Raw genomic sequence first — 19,937 nt, forward strand, 5'->3', positions numbered from 1 at the left:
TCAGAATCAGCCCTTAAGGCATGTGGATCAGGCTAAAAAGCCCATGAGAGTATTTCAGGCATGGAAAGCCAAGACACTCTGGCAAAAAATAAATAAATAAATAAATAAATAAATAAATCTCTGTGAGTGAGATCCCAGTGGAAAGAACAGGTCATCAAAGAAGGAGGTACCTTTCTCTGAAGGGAGGAGAGAACTTCCACTTTGACTATGGCCTTGCCTAAATAAGATAGGAGTTGGCAAACTCAAGAGGCTTCCATAACCTTGGCAGCTCACGACAAGAGTCTCGGGTGATTACTGACATCATAAATAAGAGTGTCAGTTGTTAAATCCACAACGGGAGTCACTGTGCACCTACTCCCCATGAAGGAACTCTGTGCTTAATGTGTCGTACTATGTGAATTAACGGTATAACTAGTACTCAAATAGTACTTTATACTTTGTGTTTCTGTGTGGGTACAAACAGTTGAAATCTTTACTTAGTATATACTAAACTGATCTTTTGTAAATAAAGATAATTGAAAATGAATCTTTTTGTGAATGGGATAGGAGAGGGAGTGGGAGAAGGGATGGTTGTGGGTGGGAAGCAGGTTATTGGGGGAAAAAGCCATTATATTCCAAAAGTTGTACTTTGGAAATTTTTATTTATAAAATAAAAGTTATAAAAAAACAACAAAACATATAGCATCTCTATGAAATGATTCTTAAAATATTTTACTAAAGGACATTCTTATACTGAGAAATATGCTACTATTGGTGTTAATTATCTGTGATTATTTTAAAAATTACTGTATCTGAGTGAAATTGGATTATTGTTATAGCCTTTGCCTTTAGTCCTACAGAGTGATGGACCTTTTACTTTTTGATGTTGAACTCTTTAATTAGGGGATCATTAAACTTTGACTATAATTTACATTAAAAATATACCTAAGAAATTTAAAAAGAAAGAAAGAAAAATAGTGCTTTCTACTTTAAGTTTGCAAGAATAGCTTGCTATGCTTTGTTCATTATGATTCTGGTCTTTCAATTTAGATCCGTGATCCATTTCAAATCAATTTTTGTGTATGTAAAGAAATAGATCAAGATGTATTTTCTACTGTATAATATTTTTATAATAACATTTATTTGAAGAAGAAATGTTAAAAAAAGAAAGGAGGTAGAACAAGACTTCTCTGTCCCAACTAAATGAAATTCTTGGTTGCTAACAGGTTGGCCGTACATTGTGTGATTCTAGTATTGTGCTCCAATCTTTGTTCTTGGATCTACTTATCTCTCTTTGTATAAATAGTACACTGTATTAATTACCAAAGCCTTTAGTTACCCCTAAAAACAGGTAGTATAAGTCCTCCAACTCTGTTATTTTTCAAGAGTATTCAGGCTTTTATATTCCCATACAAAATTAGAACCAGTTTCTCAAAAAAACCCAAAGTAATGTTGATAGAGTTTATGTTAAATCTGTAAGTCAATTTACAGAGAACATTGAGTAAATATTGCTTTGATCTTTTTGTTCATAGATATTTGTAATTTTATAATTATAAGGATGTAGAGAAAATAAAATTGCAGTTAATATATTTTAATTTCTTTGAGAAAAATATATATGTATATACATACATAAATATATATGGCATATGGTATATGGACACATAGTTGTTTTAAAATTTTTATTTATTTTATTTGAAAGGTGGAATGATGGAAAGAAACAGACAGAAATAGACATTCCATTTGCTGATTTACTTTCCTAATGCCCAAAACAATAAAAATCTGGAGTAGACTGAAACCAAGAGCCAGGAACTCAATCAGGGTCTCACATATAGGTTGCAGGGACTGGAGTGCTTGAACCATCACCAACTACCTCCCAGGGTACACATTAGCAGGAAGCTGGATTGGAAGCAGTGTAGTCAGGAGACTTAAACTAGATATTATGACATGATATGTGAGTATCAAGTGGCAAATTAATCACTGCACCAAACACCTACCACTGGGCATTATTTATTTATTTTTTTATGATATTGTTATAACCATTGAAATAGAAAACAAAAATAGGTCCCTAATGTCAAAAAACTTTCAATTCTTGTTATTTATATTCCTTTTTGGGGAGTTCTGAATCATATTCTATTTATTTTCATTAATATACAATTAAAACATTTTAATATTTCATTTGAAACCTTGAATGATAATTCATTTGTAAGTATTTTCATTGGTGTTGATAATTAATTTTCATATTTTCCCAAATTGTACCGTACTCTGTGTGAATAAGAAAGATGCAAAAGACTCTTTATCATTATTTGTTCTTTGTCAGCATAGTTTCAGATACATTTTTCCCTTAAGAAATAGCTAATTTTAGTCTTTCATGGCCTGAACTTTAACACTGAACCTTCAGCAGACCATGTTCCTTCCTGCCAATGGGCCTTTTCATCCTGTCAAACTTCAATACTACTCACCTGAATCTTCCTTGGAAATACTTTCTCATCATTCAGATGGCAGCTCAAATATAACCTCCCTGGGGATACACAGATCGCCAAACACTTACCTTCATAATTCTCTACCCTAACATCTTTTTACTTCCTTCACTTAGTTTTTCATTACCTGAGATCACATACTCTTTTCATTGTTTACAATCTCTTTCCTTGCATTAAAATGTAAGCTACAAGAGACAGGAACCATATTGTCCTCATTGTGCCTGACACATGATAGCAAGATAAGAAATATGTGTTGAATGGATTAATGGACTTCATGTCATGTTAACTTACCACTAATATTGTCTGAATCCATCTATCCTATCTTTTTATTTGAGCTTTTGGGAAAGTATTAATATTTATTGTTTGCTATTTTATTTGCATGTCTGGGATTATTGACGATGCAGAACATTTGCACATGTTACACTGGTAATTATAAATATATATATATATATATATGTGTGTGTATCATTTTTCAATTTGACGGTTCTTTATAAATTAGAATGTGATCTGATCTTATAGTCAAATAGTTAAAATATTGGTTGTATCCCTGATTGTTTTTAAGCCTACAAAAACCACTTAATTTTCTTATTTTTCAATTTCTTCATATCCATATTTTAGACAATGCTAGTTCTGCTCAACTCATCAGATTTTTGTGAAGGTGAAGTGGGATAATAAGTTTGTGGAAGCACCTTGTAAATAGACTTTTTGTAAGGTCTTATTATTAAATTATTGTACTACTTCATTGCCTAATAGACCAAAGGAGTTAATTGTTCTTTCAGAATTATCTAACTTATTTCAGGACTGGAAAGAATTTCATGCAAGGTGCTATTAATAGATAATAACAAGTCATTTGTTGCTCCATCTCAGTCTCCTTTAGAAGATGCAGAGAGCTTTATTCTATCTCATTAATCCTTAACAATGCTTCTGAATAGTTAGTCAGTCTGACGATGAGCACTATTCTGATTCTTACAGCTAGAACAAATTAGGCACTGAGAGGTTATGTGACATCTTCAATGTCACAAAGAAACCAGGGAAGCTAGTAAGGATAGAAGTCTGAGACTGTTGACCACAGAAAGACACAATTTATTCAAGGTCACCGTTAAGATGGAATTTTGTAATGGAAAAGAGAAATTGGGCTCAACTCCAAGTATAAAATGTGCAAATGGGAATTTGTAGCTAAGGAGCAGTGGATGCAAAAATGTACATTGAAAACACAGGGCTAAAGAAGGCTGTATCTAGGCCGGCGTCATGGCTCAATAGGCTAATCCTCCACCTAGCGGTGCCAGCACACCGGGTTCTAGTCCCAGTCGGGGTGCCGGATTCTTTCCCAGTTGCCCCTCTTCCAGGCCAGCTCTCTGCTGTGGCCCGGGAGTGCAGTGGAGGATGGCCCAAGTGCTTGGGCCCTGCACCCCATGGGAGACCAGAAGAAGCACCTGGCTCCTGCCTTCGGATCAGCGTGGTGCGCTGGCCACAGCGCACCAGCCGTGGTGGCCAATGGAGGGTGAACCAATGGCAAAAGGAAGACCTTTCTCTCTGTCTCTCTCTCTCACTATCCACTCTGCCTGTCAAAAAAAAAAAAAAAAAAAAAAAAAAAAGGCTGTATCTAAACCAACCTAATAGGATACTTTCTTAGGTGGACAGGGGTGTTGGGAGTGGAGTATGAAATACCTGAGCAAATATTGGGGGATATGGTTTCTGGTTAAATTTTTAGGCTTTGGTGAGGTGAGGATTCAGGGGTTTGACTAAAGGTGAGTCAAGGGGAAAATGTGCCAATATATACTGAAATCTTCTCAAAAATATAATCATTAGTATTGTTGTAAATGCATGCAGTAATTAATTCACAGCTGTCACTAAAGTCATTTTTACAGCCATTCACTGACAACTAAAGGGAGTAGTTGTAAATGAGACTGTTGAGGTAAATTACAATTCTCTTTCCCTCTTGTGTCAGAGACACCCTCCAGCCCAGACTTTATTTGGTGTTCAGCCATAGGATTTGCTTTGGCAAATGGAGCATGATCACATGTGACTCACACTGAGACTTTACATGTGCTCATACAGTTTGGCTTGCCTCTTGCCATGAAGCTGACACAAGAGGTTATAAACTCCAATAGTGCTTCTGGTTTAAAGAATACCATTATAGATAGGAAGTCAGTCAAACCCCATCCTGAACAAAGCTGTCCCAATTGGCCCACAGTGAGAAAAAACCAGGTTTGTTCTGTGCATTGGAGCAGTATGTTGTACAATTATTGCTGTGTCATCCAAGTGGTAGTGTCTCATGGAGTATACTGTATAAAATCTTGACTTTTAATGTGCAGTACTTCTCAAATTAGTGAACACAACAGGAACTTTTAAAGATTTATTTATTTATCTGAAAGGCAAAGTTAGGGAAGCGAGAGCGAGAGAGAGAATGATTTTCCATCTGCTGGTTTACTCCACAATGACCAGAGTTGGGTGAGACTGAAGCCAGGAGCTAGGAGTTTCATTCAGGTCTCCCAGGTGGGTACAGGGATCCAAATACTTGATTATTTTCTATTGCTTTCCCAGGCCCATTAGCAGGGAGCTGGATCAAAAGTGGAACTGCTGGAACTTGAACTGGCACCCATATGGGATGCTAACATCACAGGCAGTGGCTTATCTTACTATGCCAAAATGCAGGCCCCATGAGGTCTTCTTTCTAGTGAGAGTTCTTACAAGCAGTTCAGTGACGATTAACAAGTGTATGTTTCCAGGTCTCATAATAGAACACAATGTTAAAATGAATATTTATGAATATCATTTGAATAATACCCAAATGATAAGAACTGTTATGAACTATTACTAGGATGAAAGAAGTATTATGAACAAGAAAGCAAGGTAGCTAGAGCTCAACTTCATTAAGAATCATTTGCTGAGTGTGTAGGATGGATGCAGTGTTGGGATTCCAAGCAGAAAGATACTTCCTGTGTCTAAGTGATAAATAATTAATTTGAGTGGAGGTGGGAAAAAATGACAAGAAAATTCATAAAAAAAGTTTTGCTGGAGTTTATTCTATTTAACATAGAAGCTGATGGAATGATGAGGAAAAAGTGAGTCAACAGTGACTTAATTCTTTGAGGTAGTTGTTGTTTGCCAATCTGTAGATGTCATTACTCAGAAATGAAAAGACATAGGAAGATGAGTAGATGGGTGACACAGTAGAGATAATGAGTTTTGTTTTTTGCATGTTGTGTTTGAAGTTCAGACAAGGATTTGAGGTGCTGCTCTAAAAGATAAGGCTTGAGACTCCACCTGAATGTCTTCAAGTGGACATTGTCCTTCATTTCCAAATTGAAATAAAGAATCTTACATCATATTTCAACGTAGAAGTTTTAGGAAGCAAAATCAGTGGACTTCTGCTGGAAGTCAACAATACCTTCCATTTCTTACTACTTTTCATCTCTTTCCCTTTAATTGTTGCAATCACATAATTTCAATGTCTTTTATAATCACACGATTAATGCATCAATAACTATAATGTTCAACAATAAAAAGTATAAAGACAACTGTTCCACAGGAATATAAATAAGGGCTAAATAATAATCAAATTGCAAGGTGTCCATTTCATTCCTATCATTTTTTAAAGATTTTTTATTTATTTATTTGACAGGTAGAATTACAGACAGTGAGAGAGATGGAGAGAAAGGTCTTCTTTCTGTTGGTTCACCCACCGAAATGGCAGCAACAGCCAGAGCTACGCTGATCCGAAGCCAGGAGTCAGGTGCTTCCTCCTTGTCTCCCATGCGGGTGCAGGTGCCCAAGCACTTGGGCCATCCTCCACTGCCTTCCCAGGCCATAGCAGAGAGCTGGACTGGAAGAGGAGCAACCGGGAGTAATACCTGGCGCCCATATGGGATGTCAGTGCCGCAGGCAGAGGATTAACCTACTTTGCCACAGTGCCAGGCCCTCCTATCTTTTTTTTTATGTTCTATATTTATTACCACATATCAAAAAAAAAACAAAGGAAACTCGACTTTATGGAACTGCTTATTTCACTAAGCTTAATGGTTTCCAGCTGCATTCATTTTATTGCAAAAAACAGGATTTAATTTTTTATGGATGATTAAGTTTCTATTGTGTATATATACCACATTTATTTATCTAATCAGTTGATGGACATCTTAGTCGATTCCATCTTAGCTATTGTGAGATCAGCTGAAATATACGTGGAGGACAAAGAACTCTTCTATCTTCTGATTAAATTTTGTTTGGGTAAATTCTCAGGACTGGGATAGCTAAGGTCATACAGTAGGTTTACTTTCAGATTTCTGAGGAATTTCTTTACTGTCTTCCACAATGGTTGTTTACATTCCCATCAACAGTGTATTAGGTACTTTTTCTCCACGTCCTTGCCAGCATTTATTATTTTTGTCTTTTTCATTTTTTTCAGGATTTTATTTTTTTATTTTTTAACTTTTATTTAATAAATATAAATTTCCAAAGTACAGCTTTTGGAATATAGCAGCTTTTCCCCCCATAAACTCCCTCCCACCCACAACCATCCCATTCCCCACTCCCTCTCCCATCCCATTCACAAAAAGATTCATCTTCAATTATCTTTATATACAGAAGATCAATTTAGTATATACTAAGTAAAGATTTCAACCGTTTGCACCCACTAGAAACACAAAGTATAAAGTACTATTTGAGTACTAGTTATACCGTTAATTCACATAGTACAACATATTAAGAACAGAGATCCTACATGAGGAGTAAGTGCACAGTGACTCCTGTTGTTGATTTAACAATTGACACTCTTATTTATGATGTCAGTAATCACCCGAGGCTCTTGTCATGAGCTGCCAAGGCTATGGAAGCCTCTTGAGTTCGCCAACTCCAATCTTACTTAGACAAGGCCATAGTCAAAGTGGAAGTTCTCTCCTCCCTGCAGAGAAAGGTATCTCCTTCTTTGATGCCCATTCTTTCCACTGGGATCTCACTCACAGAGATCTTTCATTTGGTGTTTGTTTGTTTGTTTTGCCACAGTGCCTTGGCTTTCCATGCCTAAAATACTAGCATGGGCTTTTTAGCTGGATCCCAATGCCTTAAGGGCTGATTCTGAGGCCACAGTGCTGTTTAGGATATCTGCCATTCCATGAGTCTGCTGCGTATCCCACTTCCCATATTGGATCGTTCTCTCCTTTTTAATTCTATCAGTTAGTATTAGCAGACACTAGTCTTGTTTATGTGATCCCTTTGACTCTTAGACCTATCATTATGATCAATTATGAACTGAAACTGATCACTTTGACTAGTGAGATGGCACTGGTACATGCTACCTTGATGGGATTCAATTGGAATTCCCTGTTGCGTTTCTAACTCTACCATTAGGGGCAAGTCTGATTGAGCATGTGCCGAACTGTACATCTCCTCCCTCTCTTATTTCCACTCTTATATTTAACGGGGATCACTTTTCAGTTAAAGTTAAACACCTAAGAATAATTGTGTGCTAATTTAAGATTTCAACCAATGGTATTAAGTAGAACAAATATAGAACACTATACAGCAGTAAAAAAAAAAATGAAATCCAGTCATTTGCAACAAAATGGAGGAATCTGGAAAACATCATGCTGAGTGAAATAAGCCAGTCCCAAAGGGACAAATATCGTATGTCCTCCCTGATCAGTGACAACTAACTGTGCACCTAAAAGGAAACTTGTTGAAGTGAAATAGACACCATGATAAACAATAACTTGATCAGCCCTTGTCCTGGGTGTTGAGGAACAACTTACTACTTTATTCCTTTTGGTATTTTTTTCATTTTTGGATTACGGCCATTCTAAATAGGGTGAAGTTAAACTTCATTGTGATTTTTATTTACATTTCTCTGATGCATAGTGATCCTACCCATTTTTTCTTGTGTCTGCTAGCTATTTGAATTTCGTCTTTTGAAAAATGCCTGTTCATATCCCTTACCCATTTCTTAACTAGATTGTTTGTTTTATTATTATCAAATTTATTTTTACTTATCTTTTTATTTAAGATTTTTATTTATATTTATTTTAAAGGCAGAGAGAGAGAGAGCAGAGAGAGAGAGAGAGAGTGAATCTCCATCTACTGGTTTACTATCCAAATGGCTACAATAGCTGGGGCTGGGCCAGGTTGAAGCCAGAAGCCAGAAGCTTCTGCCATGTTTCCCACTTGGATGCATTGGCCCAAGCACTTGGGCCATCCTCTTCTGCTTTCCCAGGTCATCAGCAGGGAACTGGATCAGAAGTAGAGAAGACGGGACTCAAACCAGGGCCCATATAGAGTACCCAACATCTCAGGAGAGAGCTTAACCTGCTTTGCCACAGCACCAGCCCCTGGTGTTGAGTTTCTTGAGTTCTTTATAGATCCTGCCTATTATTCCTTTATTGGATGCATCCCATTCTTTTGGTTGCTTCTTCACATTGTTTAGTTTTCCCTTTGCAATGCAGAAGCTTTCTTAGCTTGATGTAATCTCATTTGTCTATTTTTGCTTTTGTTGCCTATGCTTCTGAGGTCTTTTCCAAGAAGACATTGCCTATTCAAATGTCTTGCCAAGCTTCCACACTGTTGTCCTACAGTAACTTGATGGTATCAGGTCACTCTGAAGGAGGCACTGAACTTGACATTTGACAAGATGTTGAAGTGAGTGGATATCAGTAATCTGGTATCAGTGGATATCAGATTAAGGAGCAAAGGGAAGACTCAGAGGCTCTTGTGTGTAATACTGAGGAGTATGCTGAAGTACATGTAATGATGTGGCTAAAAATGTGGATGACCATTTCAGGGAGTGGGTGTAATATGTTGCATGAATAAGAAGAAGAGAACTTATGCAAGAAGATGTCTAACAAACAATAAAAGCTCTAACTAAAGCCATGAGAAATGCATTTAGACTATGCAATGGTAGCGGAGAGTGAGTAAAACATTTGAGCAATTTTCAAGAGATTGTAAAGTTGCACATGAAAAACGAGGGAAGATAGAAGAAAATTCATATTTAGAGATAGATGAGTGTTACAAGCTATAAATCACTTCAGGATTCTGGGCAGGATAAGTTTCAGTGGGTAAATAATATGAGTAGGATTGAGAAAAATCTTCAAATCCTGACCATAGGGATTACGTGAGGAAGTAAAAAAGAAATCTGAAGTGACATTTATACTAGAATTTAAGATAGCATATAAAGATAACATATATATCAATTCATAATATTCTTAAGTTGTTTTTAATAAATTAGAGGAACCAAAAAGAGCATTCGAGAGAAAAAAATAACCAAAAGGATTCATTGTCTTTAAATGAATGACTATCATAAAAGTTTCTTTAGAAGTTTAGTTCCATAGACATATTATTGAATGTTTATTTCATGTTAGAAACTGCACACTGTGTTACTAGGAACATAAATTTATTTAAGGTATTTTATTGACTCAAGAAATTTATATTATGGTTGGGTTATCAGGTTTATAAACAGTTCCACTGATATAACATTTTCAATGATGAGAGTTAGAAAATAACCAAAGCTTTATGAAACTTATTACTTCAATTAATGCAGTATATTAATGTGATAATGGTCACAGATTTATTCATAGTTATATAACTAGCTTAACTGTGTCCTGTAACTAACATATGCTTTTATTGCCCAGGCTAATATTATTTTTATTTGACATATGAAATAAGATGGTTTATATGGCAGACGTGTTCACATACACCTCCTCCCACTCCCAAAAAAAGCAAGAATCATACAGCTGGGCATATACAACTGAATATTCATCAGTGAAATAACAGTCACAAAATATGCAGTGCTCTTCCACGCTTTTGATATGTATTTTCTCATCTCATTTCCATATAGCTTTTATCTAACTTTATGAAGTAAATCACAGGATGTTGCAAATAGAACACTAGAGTTCAGCTCAGACATCTTGGCTGCAGCACACATATTGTTAACGAATATTTTGTATTTCTTTTCATAGGTCAGAAAAGTAATATATCATAAAAGATTCAAATGAAGAGACCAGGTGAAAAACAAATAATAGTGCATAGGGATTTTGAAAAGCTTTTGAGTAGGAGAGTTATTGTCTTATGCTGGAGGACAAAAGTTTCAGATTGATTTTGTGGTCCTTCCCGCTCATGCAAAGGAGAGTATTATGGATAATTATAGATTTTGTTTCGGGATTCTCCAACTTGTAGGATTCTTCTTTCAATTTGAAGATCATTTAGGGACCATCCTGTGAAGAATATAAAGAGGACACTAGGAAGCCCCATTCATTCAGATGTAGCCACTTTCTGGGTCAACAGTGTTCAAACTTTGTATGTGTCAGAAGCACTTAAACATTCTGTAAAAAAAAAAAAAAAAAAAAAAAAATTCTGGAACCCACCCCAGAGTTTATGATCTGAGTGTGAAACAGAGTTTGCATTTTCATTTCCAACCATTTCTCAGGTGGGGCTGATGCTGCTGGTTCAGGAATCATACATTAAGGACCAATGGTGGCTCAGGAATCATACATTAAGGACCAGTGGCAGCTGCTGTGCCTGAGCCCTTTTCTAAACACTTAAACAGGCTTGTGAGTCACCTCAGTTCGCACCTCACATCCTTGGTCCTAGTGTCAGTTTGATAAATGAACTAAAGCACATACAGTACCACCCTAACCTCTACGTCACAGCTGGGAAACCAGCACACAGACTGATGTTCCTGCAGGAGCAACAACCTCCTACATCCCATTGCTCTCCACCTAATGGACCAAGAAGACTCATGCCCAACAAACACTACCTTCCCACCCCCTACAGAGGAAACTAAGCAATATAGGGCAGCTAAGGGCAGTATTTTCTCCCCCATAGGTAACACAAGCAGCGATTGATCAGGGCCCAGAAGCACCTGAACAATGAAGCAGACCAAAACAGTATTTCAAGGAATCTAAAAAGTAAGCTATCAGCCGGCACCATGGCTCACTAGGCTAATCCTCCGCCTGTGGCGCCAGCACCCTGGGTTCTAGTCCCAGTTGGGGCGCCAGATTTTGTCCCGGTTGCTCCTCTTCCAGTTCAGCTCTCTGCTGTGGCCCGGGAAGGCAGTGGAGGATGGCCCAAGTGCTTGGGCCCAGCAACCGTGTGGGAGACAAGAAAGAGGCACCTGGCTCCTGGCTTCAAATCAGCATGGTGTGCCGGCCATTAGGGGAGTGAACCAATGGAAGGAAGACCTTTCTCTCTGTCTCTCTCTCTCACTGTCTAACTTTGCCTGTCAAAAAAAAAAAAAAAAGTAAGCTATCTGGGGTGGGCATTTAGTGCAGCAGTTAAGACACAACTTGAGATGCCAGTATCCCATATTGGAGTTCCTGGGTTCATGTCCTATTTACTCTTTCAATTCTAGCTTCCTCATGATGTACATCTTGGGAAGCAGCAGTGATGGCTCAAATACTTGGGGTCCTGGTCACCCACGTGGGAGACCTAAATCCCTGGCTTCAGCCCGGCACAGCCCTGACAAGGCTGCTGCAGGAATCTGGAAACTAAACCAGCAAATGAAAGATACTGATTCTCTCTCTCTCTCTTTGCATTTTAAATAAGTTAGACAAAATACATTTAAAAATTTTATGTAATACATCATTGACACCAAAAATTTACAAACATTAATCACAATTCACCCATCTACACCGTAACAGAGCTATTACTGGTCAAAATAGATTATTTAAATTGGATTAATAAGCTGCTAGGAAACAAACAAAATGCTCAGGATAAAATAGAGAATCACAAATCATATTAAAGGCCTGGAAAACCATAATCTAAATGAGAAAAGACAATCATTGGATGACAATATTGAAATGAATCAGATCTTGGATTAGATTATTTGATAAGGAGTTAGAGAAGCTGTCATAAAAGTGCTTCACAAATCGACCGTGAATTCTCTTGAAACAAACAAAATAAAAAATAGCATACCTTCAAAGAAATTGAGGTTGTAGCAAAGAATCAAATGGAAATTACCAAACTAAAAATACAGTAAACAAACTTAATTTGTTTTATGGGTTTTTCCCAATTGTAGAGTGGTAATAGCAGGTAAAGTCAATGAAGTTGAAAGAGTATCAATTGAATTCATACCATATAGACAGAACATATAACATAGCCTTAAAATGAGCAGATTCTTAGAAAATGTGGGACAATAACAAAAGATTTAATATGTGGGTATACTGTTATAGGGTGGCAGGTTAAGCCACATTTGTAACACTAGCAACCCATCATAGAGTGTCCATGGGAATCCTACCTGATATTCAGCTTCTGATCCAGCTTCCTGCCATTCCACCTGGGAAGGCAGTGGAAGAAGGCCGTGGTACTTGGGCCCCTGCCACCCATGTGGATGACCTGGATAGAATTTCTGAATCCTGACTTTCACCTGACCCACACCTGGCTGTTGCCGCCATTTGAGGGAGTGGTTCAGCAGATGAGACTTCTCTCTCTCTCTCTGTGTCTGTCTCTCCCTGCCTCTCCTCTGTAGCTCTGCCTTTCAAATGGATAAACCTTAAAAAAATTAACATGTATATCATCAGAACCCAGAAGAAACAAATGACTATGAGACTGAAAAATATATTAAAAGAAATGCTAATTGAAAACTCGAAATCATGCCAAAAACATAAACCTTCAGATTCAAAAGCGAAGCAACCTATGAATAAAGTTGACCCAACGTGATCTAAACATGGTAATTAAACTCTTAAAAATTAAAATCCAAAATAACAAAATTTCAAAACTGCAAGAAATAAGCAATGCATTATAGAAGCAGTGAATCAGCTATGAAAGAAAACAAATTAGAATGATTGCAGATTTCTCATCTGAAGCCACAGAGGCAGGAAGGAAGTGGCATGACTTTTTGCAAGTGCAGAAAAAAAAACTGTCAATACCAAGTACCCAGCAAAACTATATTTCTTTAGGAACAAAGAAATAAAGACACTTTCAATGAAAGATAACTAAGAGAATTTCTTGCTATTACATACATATGCCATTAGATAAAAGCTAAAGGAAGTTTTCCAAACATGAAGAAAATAAATAGGAAAAAATGCTATACCTTCAGCAAGAAAAGAACAATAATAGAATTAATGTATTAGGCTATACTTTGCTTCATGATATCTCTTACCAATGTTATGATAGACACAAAAATATAATACTCAAAAAAATACTATCTAAGTGCTCAATGTATTTCAGGGAAATATGAAAACACTAATACTTAAACAGCAGAGAAAGTAGAGGTCTCAGTGGAAATGTCTATTCCTCCTGCAAAGTGGTAAAAATCTGACATTATGTTATGATAAGTTACATGCATATATGGTAGTACCTAGAATAGTCACTAACAGAAATATACACATAAATGACATCTTTACAAATAAAGTGGAATCTTACACATGTTTAAGTTACCTAATGAACGGCAAGAGTAAAGAAACCTAGAAATGAGAAACAGAGGGAACATATAGAAAATAAATAACAAAATGAAGACCTAAGATGTGACATGCCAATAATTCCTCTAAGCATAAATGTTCTACGTATATTACTAGAGGAGTTAGAGAGAATTAGAAAACATGACAAAACCGCATGCTCTTCAAACATAATTGAGTGGGGAGTCTGAAAGGAAAGTGACATAAGAAGATATATGATGAAAATGTGAATTGCAATAAAGCAGAAGTGATTATATTAATATCAAGTAAAGTAGTCTTGAGGACAAGAATAATTACTAGGGAAAAAGGGGGACATTATGTAATAACAAAAGGATTAATCAACCAAGTATATACCACAATCCTAAATGTGTATGCACCAAGCAAAAGTTAAAAATTCATGGAGCGAAGACTGATAGAACTGAAAGGAGAAGTAGAAATATGCAATTATAACTGAAGACTCCAGCACCCCACTCTTAAGCAATTGATAGGACTACTAGGTAGAAATTAACCAAAGAAATAGAAGAGCTGTGCAACATTATCAGTCTATCAGGATTAACATTTATAGAATGCTCCCTTCAACAATATTAGAATATACACTCTTTTAAAGCATTCACTGAACATTCACCAGGATAGACATATCCTGATCATAAAACAGATTTTTTTTAATTTGAGAGGCAGATAGAAAAAATGTCAGAGAAGAGAGCTCCACTTTGCTGGGTCACTCCCCCAATGCCCACAGTGGCTAGCACTGGGATGAGGCTGAAGCTGAAAGCTGGGAATGCAATCTGGGTCTCCAATGTGAGCGGCAGCAATGCAAACCTGAGCGATCAATGCTTCCTCCCAGGTTCTGCATTGACAAGATGCTGAAATCAGAATCAGAGCTAGGAATCAAACCCACATATTCTGGTATGGGATGTGGATATCCTAACCAGTATCTTAACTGCTAGGGTAAATACCTGCCCCTTTTATTTTATTTAAATTTGAGAGAGAGAGAGAGAAACAGAATACAGAACAGATGTTAATAATTTAAAAAGAATTAAAATTATACATTGTAAGTTTTCTGACCATAATTGAATCAAAGCAGAAACTAGTAACAAAGAAAATAGGAACATTTCTAAAACAATAAGAAATTAAACAATACATGGATAAAAATGTAAATGCATATAACTAAACAAAACTAAAAGCTCAACACATCAAAATCTGTGTGTTGAGAGGGAAACTTGTAGTACTAATTAGTTACATGAGAAAAAAAGAGAAATATTTCAAATTAGAAGTTTAAATTCCTACTTGAAAAAACTGGAGAGAGAAAAATAAAATAAAATAAAAAACCAGAAGGCAGTCAATAAAAAAGATAAGAGCATAAGTCAATAAAATGAATATGAGAATAATAGAAAAATGAAATGAAGCATTGATTTTTGCAAAAAGAAAAATCAATACAATTGAGAAATGTATAGAAAGATGAACAAAATACCTGCATAAAGAATATACTAAGAGAGAGCATCATAGATCTGTCAGTCATTGAAAGAATAATAAGGAAATGTTGCCAACAACTTTAGAATCATAAATTTGACAGCTTAGGAAAAAATGACAAATTCCTTGAAATATGTCATAAGCTACTAAAATTCAGCCTTTATTAAATGGATATTTTGAATAATCCCACAAATATTTAAAAAATAATTTATAATTTTAAATTTCCTAACAAAGAAATCTCCTGACCCCTGTGACTTCAATGGAGAACTTTGCCAAATTCAAAGAATTATAACCAATTTTATATAATCAATTCTAGGAAATAAAAGATTAATATTATCTTGATTTAAAAACCTGAAAAATACAGCACAAGAAAACTACAAGTGAATATCTCTTAAGAACATAGAAACCAAAATCTACAACACAATTTTGGCAAACTGAAACCAGTATACATTCAAAATATAATATTACTGGGGCCGGTGCTATGGGGCAGCAGGTTAAAGCCATAGTCTGAAGCGCTGGCATCCCATATGGGTGCCAGTTCTAGTCTTGGCTGCCCCTCTTCCCATCCAGCTCTCTGCTATGGCCTGGGAAAACAGTGGAAGATGGTCCAAGTCGTTGGGCCCTTGGGCCCATGTGGGAGACCTGGAAGAAGCACCTGGCTCCTAGCTTTGAATTGGCACAGCTCCAGCTGTTGTGGCAATCTGGGGAGTGAACCAGCGGATGGAAGACCTCTCTGTATCTACCTCTCTCTAACTCTGTCTTTCAAATAAATAAAATAAATCTTTAAAAAACAAAATACCATATTACCAAGTGATATTTATGTCAGGTGTTCAATGCTGGTTTGATATTCTAAAATAAATCAGTGCAGGATACCGTATCAATAGGCTAAGGAAGAAAAAAAGGATCATATTAATAGATACAGAAAAATAATCATTCAGAAAATTCAACATCTATTTTTGATTAAAATTTCTGAGTATCAGAGATGTATTTCCTAACCTCATAAAGAGCATCCCCAAAAATCCTACAGACAATATGATAATTAATAACTAAATACTAAATGTCTTCCCTAAGACAGGAACAAGGTCAGGATGCTTCCTCTCAATCTGCTTGTTCAATATAGCACTGGAAGTTCTAGCTACAAAAATAAGGCCAAAAAAAAAAAAAAAAAAAGCAAAGTAAGGCTTACAGGTTGAAAAGAAAGAAAGAAAACTCTGTGGATTACAGGACTGTCTACATAGAAAGTCTCAAGTAATCTTTAAAATACCTATTCAAACTAATACATGAGTTAAGTAAAATTGCAAGATACAAGATCAACACACAAAAAATCAATTAGATTTATACAGAGTAACAACAAGTGGAAATCAAAATAAAAATGCAATAGTGCTATAAACGATTGTTCCAAAAGAAAATACTTAGATATAAATTTAATAAAATATGTACAGGATCTATCTGATGAAAATTATAAATGCCATCAGAAGGAATCAGAGATGGTCTTAAATCCTTGTAAGACATACCATGTTTTGGATTAGAAGAAGCAATATAGTAAAAATGTGAATTCTTCCTAAATTAATCTGTAGGGGTAATGGAATTCCTATCAAATGCCCAGAAATTCATTGGAGACATAGACAAATCTATTCTATAATTTGTATGAAACATAAAGTTCATGAAATAATCATAACAATTTTGAAAAAATAAAAAGGAAGAATAAAACTCTTCTCAAAATGAGGGCTTATAATGTGCCAGAGGTAATCAAAACATTGTGATATTGTAGTAGAGATAGACATATAGAGCTATGAAAATACAGAACACAGAGACACACTGATATGCCCACTTTATTTTTTTAAAAAATGAGCACAAGTCAATAAATGATGCTAGAATAAGTAGACAGTAGTTACCAGCAAAAAAATGATGAGTCTTCACCTAGAAATCGTCACTTATAAAAAATTAACTCAAAAGAATCATGGAATTAATGTAACATTTGTTCATTAAAAGCTTAAAACAAACTTTTAGGAAATGACCTAAAACAGAGTTCTTCGATTTGGCATCAACATGATCTGTTAGAGATAAAAGTACTAACTTGGAGCCCTCAAGATTATAAAAATTTGTTCTGTTAATTACACTGATAAAAAGACTACAAAAATCCACAAACTAAGAGAAAATATTTGAAAATTACATATCTCACCAAGGTCTTACAGGACCCCAGGAGCACAAAGAATAAAAGAAAAAACAGACAAATGAGATTACATCAAGCTAAAAAGCTTCTGCACTGCAAAGGAAACACTTAACAAAGAGGCAACTGACGGAATGAGAGAAAATATGAGCAAACCATGCAACTGATAAAGGAATATAAAAAGCTCAAGAAACACTACAACAACAAAACAATCCAGTTAAGAAACGGGTAAAGGGGCCGGTACTGTGGCACAGAAGGGTAAGCTGCCATCTACTGCACTATTATCTCATGTGGGCACTGATTTGAGTCTCACCTGCTCCAATTCTGGTCCAGATCCCTGCTAATATGCCTGAGAAAAAGAGCGGAGGATAGCATAAATGCTTGGGCCACTACACCCACCAACATGGGAGACATGAATGAAGCTCCTGGGTCAAGGCTTCAGCCTGGTGCAACCCTGGTCATTGTAGCCATTTGGGGGAGTGAACCAGAGAATGGAAGATCTCTCTTTTCTCTTCTTTCTTTTTTCTCTTCCTTTCCCTTTCCCTTTCCCTTTCCCTTTCCCTTCCCTTTCCTCTTTTCTTTTCTTCTTTCTTTCTTTCTTTCTTTCTTTCTTTCTTTCTTTCTTTCTTTCTTTCTTTCTTTCTTTCTTTCTTTCTTTCTTTCTTTCTTTCTTTCTCTCCTCTCTCTCTTTCTCTCTTTAACTCTCTCTCTCTCTTTCTCTCACTACAACTCTGAGTTTCAAGTAAATACATTTAAAGAAAGAGCTGGGCAAAGGACATAAATGGGGCATTTTACAGCAGATGAAATTCAAATGACCTCAGACACAAGAAAAGTGCCCAGGATCACTAGCTATCAGGGAAATGCAAATAAGAACCACAATGAAGTTTCATTTCACCTCAATTCAAATGGATATCATCTAAAAATCAAAAAACAATAAATGCTGGTGAGGATGTAAGGGAAAAGGTACCCTAATACATTGTTGGTAGGGATGTAAACTAGTACAACCAGTATGTAAGACAGTATGGAGATTCCTCAGAAATCTGAAAATAAACATACCTTTTGAGGCAGCCATCCCACTCCTGGGAATTTACCCAAACTAAATGAAACCAGCATGTGAAAGTTATCTGTACCTCCATGTTTATTGCAGTTAAATTCATAATAATTAAGATATGGAATCAATGGAGATGTCCAAAAACTGATGACTGGATAAAGTAATTGTGTCAAATATACATACTCTGGAATACCACTCATCCATAAAAAAGAATGAAATTCTGTTTTTTGTAACAAAATGGATGCAAATGGAAACCATTATGCTTAGTGGAATAAGCTAGTCTCAAAAAGACAAGTATCGTGTTTTCTTGGATATGTTGCAGTTAATTTAGAATACAAAGAAATGTATAGGAAGGAAATCGTCATCTTGTGATAAAATTGTTGTTTTTAGCCTTTGTTTATACTACTGTGGAACTCTGGCCTTCCTACTTTTTACTTGGTGAATATTATGGTTAGTGCTCAATAAAGCTTGTGATTATAGAATGGGTTAAAATTATGTTTTGCAAAAATTAATGTAAAGAAAAGAAAGGGGGCTGGCACTGTGGTACGGCAGGTTAAACCCTGGCCTGAGGTGCCGGCATCCCATATGGGCACTGGTTTGAGTCCAGGCTGCTCCACTTGTGAACCAGCTCTCTGCTGTGGACTGGGAAAGCAGTAAAAGATGGCCAAATTCTTGGGCTCCTGCACCCTTGTGGGAGACCCGGAAGAAGCTCCTCGCTCTTGACTTCATATCGGCACAGCTGCAGCCTTTGCAGCCAACTGGGGAGTGAACCAACGGATGAAAGACCTCTCTCTTTCTCTGCCTCTCCTTCTCTCTCTGTGTAACTCTGCTTTTCAAACAAATAAATCTTTTAAAAAAATAAAAAGAAAGAAGGGAAAGAGAAGGTTTGGAAGAAGCAGAGGGGGAGGGAAGTATGGTTATCTTCTTAGAATTGTACCTGTGAAATACATGAAGTATTTTTAGTTATATTTATAAAAATTAAATAGAAATCTTAAAACTGAATAATTAAAAAATCCAGTTTGAAAATAGACAAAAAGACCTTACTGTTATAGAAGAGTATACAGAAAACAAATGATGCATTATTACATTTTCAACATCATTAGTGAGGATTGAAGTAAAAAGTAAATCCATAGTAAAATATTACCATACAACCATTGGAATATTTAAAATAAAAAGTGACAACACTAAATACTGGCAAGAGTGTGAGGAAACTGCATCACTTATGCATTGCTCGTTTTAATGTAAAATGGTGTAACCACTCTGGAAAATGCATCCTTTCAAATGAAAAATGAGCTTACTACACAAGCAGGCAAATGCTTTGGCATGTACCCAAAGAAATGAAGACTTATTTTTATGTAAGCATTTGTATGATGTATGTTATTAGAAACTTTATTCATAGTAACTCCAAACTG

The sequence above is a fragment of the Oryctolagus cuniculus genome, chromosome 4 (assembly GCF_964237555.1).
Source record: "Oryctolagus cuniculus chromosome 4, mOryCun1.1, whole genome shotgun sequence".
Lineage (NCBI taxonomy): Eukaryota > Metazoa > Chordata > Mammalia > Lagomorpha > Leporidae > Oryctolagus > Oryctolagus cuniculus.